Here is a 10,295-nt window from a genome sequence, read left to right as displayed (position 1 = left end):
GCGTCTGCCTTCCTCTCAGGTCATGATCCCAGGGTCCTAGGATCGAATCCCGCATTGGGCTTCCTGATCAGCGGAGAACCTGCTTCTCCCTCTCCCACTCCCCCTGCTCATGCGTGTGCTCTCTCTCTCTCTCTCTGTCAAACAAATAAATAAAATCTTTAAAAAAGAAAAAAAAAGTTAAGAGAGTACTTTGACATTTTATGCCCTATCCGCTGCATTTGGGGGTTTCTGATTGTCCTTTATTAATGATACTTGACATCGTGAATTAATCTGTATTTCAAAGCACTTCATGATTATTAGACTTTTGCATCCAATTGATCTCATATTTTTAAGACTGCAGAAACCTGGTTTTGAAGCGCTGTCTAAAACTTTCTTATATTTTAAAGTAAGAAGTAGCCACGTCATTTGGCACTTAGTCTCATACATAAGTAAGACCACTGTGCACTTCTTAGGATATTTTGCAGATATTTATGTCTGTTTTAAACTCAAGCATTATTGCTGTGATGTGTAAAAATATTTTACAAACTGCCTCCTTTGGTTTCCAGTCTCCACATGGTCGTTAGTGGCTGGTGATACTCTAAGAGTACATGTTCATACTGGTATGTTTCCCGGTGAAGACCGTGCAATGTTTTTTGTGGGGTTTTTTTTGGGGGGGGGGGGGAGTTGGGTTTTTTTTTTTTTAAGATTGTATTTATTCATTTGAGATAGCACAAGCAGGGGGAGTGGGAGAGGGAGAAGCAGACTCCCTCCCTGCTGAGCAGGGAGCCCAATTTGGGGCTCAGTCCCAGGACCCTGGGATCATGACCTGAGCTGAAGGCAGAAGCTTAACTGACTGAAGCCACCCAGGCGCCCGAAGACAGCGCAGTGTTGATGGACAAGTAACTCCATAGCATAGTAACTTACATGATGTGGCACAAGCAGAAAGTTGTGAAGCTGTTTGACTTAGCATTTACTGGGCCCTTTGCAGGGGCCCATTAGGGTGGGAAAGCCTTGATGTGCATCAATCATCTCCTTTAATTATCGTAACAGGTAGTTTTTGGAAGAAAGCAGGTAATCAGGGAGCAAGATACAAGCCCATGTTTGCCTGCCTGCAGGTGCAGCCTTCTCATACACCTTGCCAAAGTGTGTTGAGAGTGATGGCTTATGTGCCAGATCTTTCTTAGACTTTGGAGCTAAAATGTTTTCTTCCTATTTAGAAACCATATTCTTTTGGCAGATCAGATATACGAAAGGATTCTCTGAACCAAAAAAAACTTTCTGTAGATGCCAACAAGAGTTCCACTTCAGGCTATTTATTAAATAGTGGCCTCAAAGAGACCCTTGTTCTCCATCATTTCCGTCCTCATTGGAGTGTGGGGCGGGGGGGGACTTGGATGGGTAACCTGGCCATCTGGAACTCAGGTCATTGGGCTTTGCTACCAGCTCTCTGATTTGAAGCTGGCAATCTTTTTTCCCCAAAGACTTACACATTTTATAAGGCACTTTAACTTCAACAGCCTTGAGGGGTGGGGGGCACTGTCACCTCAGCTTTACAGATGAGGCAACAGAAGCATTGGAGAAAAGTGACTTCTCAAAGTAACATGGCTCATCGCTGGGAAAGCATATAAACCCATCTGTCTCCTTCTACATCACAACTCTGAAAGGAAACCTCTACCTCTCATCAGTGGAATGAATGAACTGAACTTCGTCAATGGTTTTCGGTACTATTCCCTGGAGTACAGAGGTTTCCAGGCGGATGGGGCATTGAGATATGAGGCTCTACTTCCGCCAAAACCACTGTGTTTCCATGTGTTTTACACACCAGTGTTCCACATAATCTTGACTTTAGAGACAACTTCTGAAGCTAAAAAAATGCTTTGAAGACTAATGAATGTCAAGGTTCTTATTACATCCTAAGCTCTACCCTTTAGGGCCCCGTGCCAACTTAAAAATCAGTGAAATAAATATAAACATGAGTAAGTTGTCAATGGGAAAATAGGAGTTGGCTTACCAATTAATTTGTAGCTTTCCAAGGATGTTCCTGTTGGTTAAGGCCAAAAGAGCTCCCCATAATAGCTAGCTCAATACCAGATACCCGCTTCAAGCCCTAGTTCTCCTTTCTCTGAAGTTTTGCTGCTCTCCTTGCGTTCTCAGGTCTACCTGCATACTCCAAAGGGCACAGGTGATTTAAAGTGTCAGGTTGGTCCCTGCTCATCACTACTCCTATCACTTCAGGCCCCTTCACTTCAGATAACAAGATTCCCCAAGATAGTCTGTTTACCTCTTCTTTCTCTGTCTGTCCCTGCCCCCACCCCACCCCCCACCACGATTTCCCTGTAGGATCCTGAAAGGACCCACAGCCTCTGTGAATATTAGGTTCTCAACGCCCTTGGGCTTGGGTTTAGACTGTTCCTGGCCTGGCACTCAGCTTCAGGAGTCTGCTTACACGCATTTCTTCCAGAATGGCTTCATTACCCTTGGCTCTGTGATTTACCCCGGCATGCTCCCCTCAAGTGGTTTCATTGCCTCTCCTACGCTTTCATTTCTGCACTGAGATCCATCCTTTCAATTCCATTGGTATCTCTTTCCTCTCTAATCTGATCTCCTGGGCGCCGGGGTGGCTCAGTCGGTTAAGCGTCTGCCTTCAGCTCAGGTCATGATCCCGGGATCGAGTCTCCCATCGGGTTCCCTGCTCAGTGGGGAGCCTGCTTCTCCCTCTCCCTGTGCTGCTCCCCCTGCTTGTGCTTTCTCACTCTCTCTGTCAAATAAATAAAATCTTAAAAAAAAAAATCTGATGTCCTCGATGACAGAGCACAGATCTCAAGTCATTTTTGTATCCTTCATGGTTTTGTATCCCTCCTGGTTAGAATAGCACCCGGCTCATGGGAGGGGTCCAATAAATGTTTGCTAAGGTAAAATTAAATGAAAAAATAAATTTTATTATACTGTATATTATAAGCAATGCACAGAATATCAAAAATTTACTTATTTTATACCTGGGATAGTATGCAAGGATTATAAAGAATTTCATAATTAATTTTAAAGAATAATCACATCTTTTGGTTTTTCCATTAAATCTCATTTTACTTTGTGCATACGTATATTCAGTGAGTTTGTATACAACAGTGAATTTCCCCACTTACCCAATCACTCCATAGCTGTCTCATTGTTCTGCTGACCTGATGAATTCCCAGTTCCATCAAGGCCCAAGTGTTTTCAAGTCACATATCTAGTTTAGAACTCCTATAATAAAATGACATTTCAGGACAGAATTCTCCATATTTTGAAGTTAAATGCTGAATTCAATGAAACATTGCTTTTTCTTTCCATAATCCATTGTCTGTATCCTCCCTTCTTGGAGGAGATTTGAGCTCAGCTGTATCCTCCAAATCTCTTGGAGGAGATTTGAGTAGTTTTTTACTCTACTTGAGTAGAGTAAAAAAAAGTATACTTTTTTTTTTATGGGATGCCACGAACACTTAGTTTAATAAACCACATTATATTTTCCCCTATTTTCCAAACTCCAGAAAGGTTTCTGATTGTCACGTGATTGCATGCACTAGAATTTGTGTGAAAGTTCCAAGAGCACTGAACACTGCTTTCGAGTTATGCCTTCTGCTCGGCACAGCCCCATCCTGAATGTGAGGAGGAAGGGCAAGAGTTATGACCACGTGCCAAGGGGAAGTGATATTTTATCTGAAAACCATCAAGGACAGATTTTTCTGCTTTTCATGCTCTCTTTTTGATCAGAGGGTTTACAAGATGAAACCCCTGTACCTCAACTTGCTGCCTTGTAAATTTGATCCCTTGTAAATCTGCGACATTTTTCCTTGTTACAACAGTTTTATATTCCTATGTACATAAATACTGCCTTTGACAGGATCAGAGCTAACGCCATGAATATTCCTTTAGCAGTGGTGAAAACTCTGCAGTAAAGCGTTGAAGTTTTAGGATAACAATCAAACGGTCCAACAAAGGGCAGGGAGAAGCTAAAATAAAACCTTCACAGATGAGTGGTTTTATTTCACATCAACTATGTGGTCTTAATACTGTCTATCAATTGCTGCCCTTATGCATCATCCACGTGAATCAGTGAACTCTAGTGTACGGGGCTCATAAAGCATTTTGTCACTTGAAGGTCATCTGTGGCTAAGCTATAATCTCTACAGTTCTGAGAACATTCCAGATCTCTGCCAACCACATCATTTTCACTGGGGATCTGTTTCGATGTTTACTGCTTCTCTTTTGACTGCTGCTTCCCTCAGTGTAGTGCTTAAAATGTGCCTTAAATTCACAGTATTTTAGTTTCATGGTTTGATCTATTTGTGGGTGCCTTAGTTTTATGAGTTTTGCTTTCTACAAAAAAATAGAATCTGAGCCCAAAGCCATTACCTTCTACTACCCAAAGTACATTTCTTTCCCCAGACTTTTTTTTTTTGATTAGCATGGTTTTACTTAGCGATTATTCTGTTTGGTGTGATAAATGGATTATGACTAAAATGAAAATAATTATGACAGTTTGAAAGCACATTCACTGGGCAGGAGAAAGCCATAAATATCATAACGTTGTAATGATTTGATAGAGAATTTAAGAAATAGGTATGTGTGCATTGCTAAGTTTTACTTCTAAACTAGTTATTCATGGTAAAAGTTCACATAGTCCTTATTTATTTTTAGATCAGGTAATCATATTTTCAAAGAAAGGATTTCATAGAAGCAAAATACCACAAAAACTATTTTTTACTTTAAAAACATATTTTTGCCACAATGGCATCTTCTGGAAAATGTTATTCTCTCTACATCTGAAGTATGATTTCTGCACTTCTCCCCAAATGTGCCATACATTGCAAGAGTCGGGAGCCGACCTTCAGTTAGTTTTATTCAAAATAAAGGCTAAGGTATCTGTATACTCTCTTGGAGGGTTCCTTTGAGACCTCAGTGTTTCATCTCAGCATTTATTAAGGGTTGACCTGAGGTTTTCCCCACAAGGCCTCGCAAAGGACACTGCCTCATTTTTAATAGTAACAATATTAATCCACAGTAATAATATATAGCAGAGGACATTTGCAGGATGCTTGCTGTGCTCTTTGCACCCTTTTAAGCATTTCCCTGGATTTTTCTCACTTTGTCCTCACAACATCCCCTTGGGACAGATGAGGAAACTAAAGCACACAAGTTCCATCCTTGTGGGACCACTTTCTGCTTGGGGTCAACTGTGCCTTACAGGTGTGGCCCAGGTGTGGCCTTGTCTTCACCAATCTAGTGAATCACTGACCATACAATCTCTGAAATGGGCCAGAAGTTAAAGCCACCCCAGAAGGCGAGCATTTTAAGACAAAAGAGAAGGGCATTTTTGTGCTCATCTCTCCAACCAGAGTTCTATTTGAAGCCACGCAGAATGAAAACTTTTCCTTTAAAAAAAAAAAAAAATCTCTTATGAAACGCCCCCAATTTAGGGATCTGTGACTGCTCATTTCTCAGTTATGGAGCATCTACTATGCTTCTCATTTCCAGTTGGGGCGTAAGCCTCTGTCTTTATGGAAACCGTGCTTTCTGCCTGATCCTTGGTCATTTGTCCCAACTCTGTTGTCCAGCTGTGTTCATGAAGCCCCTGCCGGACAGCAGCCTCCTGCTGTGCTTCATCTACAGGGAGGGTGTGGTATGTGTCTAGCTTTTGGGCTCAGCCCCTCCTCCGTCAGGATTCCACGTCAGATTTTTGTAACTAGGTACCCACAGCATGAATTAAAGTGAAATCTTTGGGTGACTTTATCACTACCATGCCTCCCTCAGAGCACATGCCCGATGGTCGTTGACACACTGAAGAGTCCAGAAAAACATGAAGCTTAGGTAACTTAACAAACATTACCGCCATGTGCATTCTCATAAAAATAAATACGCTAGCAAAAATCATAATTGACGGTGATCCTGAAAACCCCAAATGTAGATCTCCCTTCTCCCCGCGTGGTCGCTGGGTTAGAGGGAATGTGTGAACTGATCTCTCCTTGGCAGGGTAGCCTGTTACCATGGAAATGTGCTTACTAGTTTCTAAACCCTTCTGGCTAGTTCCAGGAACATTAACTCTATACTAGTACTAAAAAAATAAATCTAAGATTCATATATCTGGCTTTTGAATATGTATAATTATTGAAAGAAGAGCATTCATTTCAAATTACAGGTAGACTCTGCTCATCTGAAAAGTAGTACATTTGCTGTTATTAATAATAATACTTCATGTAAGCAGAGTAACCACTGCTGGTAGACTGAGGTTCTGTTGCCACTAACTGAACCTTTTTTTCCCGTATCATAGTTTTGGGCTTGGCGTTGGAGTCATCTGGGAGAACATAATTTTATTTAGTCACACTTTGCTGTTTATGTACTATTTTTGTCTTTTAAACCTCAACTTCCTTATGGAGACATGCTGTATTTACCAAGCCTATTGTCCCTCCACAGACAGGATGAGTAACTATTCACTTTTCCCCCTTAACAGTAGATTTTGGGCACAGTGTCTATATTCCTGCTAATTTCGTAGTTTAAAAGTGGGAAGAGCTTCTAAAGGAATGTGCAGAAATATTCAAGGTTATATAGGAATTAATTGTGATATATTAAACAAGTGTAGTTTTTAAAAAGGAATACTTACGTTTAAAAAAGTTGAACACGAGTCATTTTCAGTATGTAAGTCTATTTTGTAAACTCTGAGGAAAGTTAGTTTGTTTATTCCTTCTGGTGGTTAGGTTCTGGCTTGTAATTCAGGTCCGATTCTCTGGTCTCCCTGGGCATATCTAGTGCTCCCATGTACCACATTAATTTGCAGACATTTCTATACATGTTGTTAAGATGTTTAAATGTATATAAGTGTAAATACATATACACACACATGCATATGTATCCAACCGTACTATCATTTACTTTCAGGGTAGATCTCATCTACTTCTTACGTATTTTTTATGATCTTTCTTGCTGCGTGTTTTCTTTTCTCCCATGTGGCCATATGGCCTTACACGTAGGTGTGCCTAATGAAGGCTATGTGTTTTATGTGCTGCACTTTCATTTTTGAAAATTTTTATTGATTTCTGTCCATGTCTTCATTTTCTTTCCCAGTACCCGATGGCTCAGCATTCAAAAACATCACACTTTTGTTCTGCTGTCCTAGTTATAGTTTGTGAATTTGTCCATGCTTTTACTTCTCTGCAGTGCTCTGTCAGTATGGTCCGCTAAACTTGGGATGCCTGGTGGCTCAGTCAGTTAAGTGGCTGCCTTTGGCTCAGGTCACGATCCCGGGGTCCTGGGATCGAGCCCCGCATTGGGCTCCCTGCTGATCGGGGATCCTGCTTCTCCCTCTGCCGGCCCCCCTTCACCCGCTTGTGCTCGCTCGCTCTCTCTCTCTGACAAATAAATAAATAAAATCTTAAAAAAAAATACTGTCCGCCAAACTGTTCCTGGCCCTAATTCCTGATCCTTGTCCCTTTCTTTTGTATTGTCAATTCTAGGAAGTCTTTTGGACGTCAGGTATTAGAAACTCTGTGCTTCTAGTTCTCTGTAATATCCAGCACATAGACATTCACAAGCTAGAAATACTGAAATGTCACTTCCTAAGTTTCATTTGGTGCTTCCTTCTATCCTTTGAAAAAAAACAATCATTAATGCAATTTGGGGTATTTGAGGTTATTCCCATAAGATGCATTCTGAAGGTGGGTGGGCTCCTTCAGAAAGCAGCATACAACGGGTTATATTTTGGTCCCATTCACAATGGAATACATTTCACAGATGGTCTTGGCCTGCTAGTGCTGCCGTAACCAAGTACTGCAGCCTGAGTGGCTTCAACACCAGAAAGGTATTGCCTGTCTGTCCTGGAAACAGGGAAGTCTGAATCAAGGCGTCCAGGCTTCATTCCTTGTTCCCTGTCTCTCCCCGACATTCTGGTGGTAGTCTTTGGTTATTCCTTAGCTTGTAGAAGCATCACCCTGATCTCTACCTATATTTTCACACGGTGTTCCCCCTGTGTGTGTGTCTGTGTCCAAATTTCCCCTTGTCGTAAGGACACCAGTCATATTGCTTTAGGGCCCACGCTACTCCAGTATCACCTCCTCTTAACTAATGACTGCTGCAAAACTTCATTTCCAAGCAAGGTCAGATTTTTTGTTACTGATGAGTAGGAGGGACTTCAGTGTGTGAGTTCTAGAGGGACCCAATTCAACCCATAACTCATACCATTACAGTAAAACTCACTTTATATTCTAAGTCTGTTTAGTGATTTATAACCGGTAGATCTCATGTTTGGATCGCAGTACAAATCAAACACGGTTGGTGCGGGTGCTTTTAACAAATGAAGTCTGGAGCATTTATGCACTCTGTTTGTTGTGTACTTGGAGGGTCCAGTTCTGCCTAATCATACTAGCTTAACCTCGTTTGAAAAATAAGTTCATTGTGTCTAAACGTGTGCCTGCAGTTGTCACTTCCAAATGACAATGAAATCTCTGAACATCTCTGTCACCTTTTCATCAAATGATAATTTCATTTTAACCCCCAAATAACCATGACCAGATGAATATTTAGTCAGAATAAACCACACTATTTTATTAATTAGAGCTGTGTTGATTTCTAATCTAGATAAACTGACTTCCTCCAAAATCTAATGTTTTTCCTGTTTCAAGAATTAATTTCTTGGGCGCCTGGGTGGCTCAGTTGGTTAAGCGACTGCCTTCGGCTCAGGTCATGATCCTGGAGTCCCGGGATTGAGTCCCGCATCGGGCTCCCTGCTCGGCGGGGAGTCTGCTTCTCCCTCTGACTCTCTTCTCTCTCGTGCTATCTCTCATTCTCTCTCTCTCAAATAAATAAATAAAATCTTTAAAAAAAAAAAGAATTAATTTCTTGGTGGTACTCTATGACATTGTAATTTAATCACGGTGGGTTGAAGACACCAGCCAGTAGGAGTGCCAGGGTTTAAGTGGCAGATGGCATCTAGTGGCTCACCATCGTTCGTCACTCTTGGTACCCATTTCCTTGAAGCTACAGGTCTGTGACCTCCGGCCATGGGGCAGTAAAAACTGTCAGTTGGGAGTCCCAGGGCACAGGCTTCAAGCCCAAAGGGAGACACTGAAGCACTAGCTGGAGCTATACCTGTCATCAACTTGTATTTATTCTATTTAAAGATGCTCAGGTCCTACATCTAAAACTTGAAAGGAAAGGAAATCTTCAGTATTAATTCTGCTTTTAGTTATTTTCTGGACCATCACTTCTTACTTTTCCTTTCAATTCAGCGAAGCTAACTTATTCACCGACACTTTCCAAGAATGTGTTTACATAAGAGCAGAGCCAGGATGTTAAGAGACCCAGATTGCAAATAACTTGGCCACTCTTCAGTGGCATTCAGAGTGAGTCACCCTGCCTCAGTTACGGAAGGAAGAGCACTGATTGACAGAACTTGGAGAAGACACGGAGCAACAAATGGCTATTCCCCAAATCACTTTACTTCTGTTCTAGAGCCCCAAATTGGGAAATTATCTATTCACAGTGTACCAATTTCTTATTGTGTAATTTGATATTCATGCTAGAGGCTTACCGTTGTTTATATAATTTGATCTCCAGTAAAAGACATCATTCTCATGTCTGATTCTCGGTTCAAATTATATCTAAGTCAGCTGTTTAAGAGTATTTTTTTAGATGTAGCAAGCTACTTTAAACCAGGATCCATGGGTTCTAATTATGGAAAGGAATTTATTTGGGCAAGTATTAGTATAAAGCTAATTACATTTGTTGCATAAATGAGTTGATTTCCACCAAGGTCGTCACAATACATTTCACTTGCAGCCCCTGAGTGGGGTTGACATCTTATTAGCTGCCCACAAGTCCACTATCTCTGACTCCTCATGCCTTAGCCATGCCATTACCCAGGATGAACATTGGTCACTCAGGCTAGAAACCTCAAAACCATTAAAGAGAGGTTCAAGGAACCTCTCATCACTACACGATCAGACTTGTGCTTTAGGAAAGTCATCATCATCTTTCTATGTGCAGTATTATATAGTGCAGTGCTTATTACAAAAAGACCTATTGAATGAAGCAACTCTTCAAAGCAATAAAAGCGGTCCAATATGTATGTGTCTTAAACCTTAATTTTTAAAATTTCTTATTTTGTTGAAGGCAAGTTTCAATTCTCAAAATTAATTAAACTGGACACAGAGGTTTATACAGCTGACCCAGTTAATGCAATATGTAGAGTAGGACATGTATTTCTATAAGCAAATACCCGTGACCCATATCAGTCTTGATAATAAGCCACACAGGTGCAGTACCCCAATGTTCCCATCATTTTCACC

This window comes from Eumetopias jubatus, unplaced genomic scaffold, assembly GCF_037043125.1.
Source record: "Eumetopias jubatus isolate StellerSeaLion01/CBP00866 unplaced genomic scaffold, mEumJub1_p1.0 scaffold_4, whole genome shotgun sequence".
Taxonomy (NCBI): Eukaryota; Metazoa; Chordata; class Mammalia; order Carnivora; family Otariidae; genus Eumetopias; species Eumetopias jubatus.
Note: the sequence above shows the minus strand (reverse complement) of the source record.